Here is a 1,741-nt window from a genome sequence, read left to right on the forward strand (position 1 = left end):
GGGGCCAGAAAGTAAGAAAGTGCTAAAAAAAAAAAAAGTCGGGGGGGCATATGGAAGGGACAAGGCTGGAACAATTTTAGCAAAAATAAATAAATAAATAAGGCTAGTACTGGATTATAACTCAAAGAATCAAGTAAATATCCATGAGTCTGTACTGCTATAAATAAATGACCAAATAAATACATGAAAGTAGAAGGAACAACTCTTATAGAAGAATTCCAATTAATAATTGTAGGCCAAATAAAGGAAATAGGAAAATCACCATTAGAAAACCACAGGAATAATGGCTCCAGGCAAGATCCATTGATCTTACCCACAATTAGGGGGTAAAAGTTTTAAGTTGCATAGTTTCAAAGCAACTTAACTACAAAAGGATCTGAACAGTCTGCAGTTTATAGCACTGTACCCATCCATGTCTTAGTTTTGATTATTGCACTATTTTTATCCTCAGGGGCAGCTGGGTGTGGGATATATAGGAACTTTCTTATTTTTACAACTCCTCTGTTACATCTCAAATTATTTCCAAATAAGAGTTAAACAATAAAAGATTTAAAATTTTTGCTTAGCTTCTCTGTTTACAAACTGAATTGTTTCTTGAAGGATGAACAAGAGTTACACGATGAAAACAGGGATCATAACTAGCTTAGATAAAAGCAGAATTAGTCATATAACCCACTTCCATTCCTCCCTCAACCAGTTATGGGCTGTATGGTGTTGGGCAAGTCACTCAGTCTCTTTAAGGCTCAGTTTCTTCATCAATAGATAGGGGACAAGTCAGGGCACCCACCTCACAGAGCTAGAAAGATGATTAAATGAAACAAGCCTGTGCCTGGTACACTGCAGGAACCCAATCAATGCTGGCCATGGTGACGGTGATGACGGAGACAACACTGACCATGACGATGATGAACATCTGTCTCTGACTGGCCACTAGCTCAACCCTTCTCCCCCCGTGAAGCCCCTGCGATATCCCATCCCCATTACTCAGCCACAGAAGTCCCCAAAGCTCTCACATGCACACCACCACTTGGGGGCCGGTCAGAGCCCCCTGATACCTTCCCATCACTGTTTCTGTGCAGTTGCATTCAGGTGTTTTTATTGAGCACTTACTGTATGACTTAGTACTATGCTGGGGTTGCAAAGACAAAGGCAAAAAAGAGTTGGTCTTTGCTTTGGCGGGAGAAATAGATTTGTTACTTGTCCAGCGAGAGAACAGACGTGAACAAATCCTTTCACTTCACTTGGGATGCTCAGCTGGAGATAAGCCAAGGTGCTATGAGAACACCCAGCCCAGCTGAGCCAAGTCTTATTGGATGAACAGGGGTTTAGATAGAAGAAGGATGGGAAGAGGATGGGAGATGGGGTTCCCGGCAGAAGGAACGATTGAATTAGAAAAGACACAGGATCTTTGAAACAGCCAGGAGTATGGGGAACTCTGGGAGAAGAGAGGATGGGGGAAAAAAAATTGAACAGAAACAGGTAAGGCCAAGGTGACTGATGATTCTGTATATCAAGGTAAGTCCTTGAATTTTACCCTTTTGGTGATGGGTGGCAGTCAGGGAAGCAACATGGTGAGATGCGCATTTTGGAGCTATCATTCTGAAGGCAGTTGGGAGAAAGGATTATTGAGATTAAGACTGGTTAGTGTCAGGGGCACCAAACTGAAGAGCTTTTCTATCCTTATAACAAGAAATAACAACCCTAATAATATTAATAAATTAATGTCATTGTTATATTAAGT

Source organism: Hippopotamus amphibius, chromosome 11 (assembly GCF_030028045.1).
Source record: "Hippopotamus amphibius kiboko isolate mHipAmp2 chromosome 11, mHipAmp2.hap2, whole genome shotgun sequence".
Taxonomy (NCBI): Eukaryota; Metazoa; Chordata; class Mammalia; order Artiodactyla; family Hippopotamidae; genus Hippopotamus; species Hippopotamus amphibius.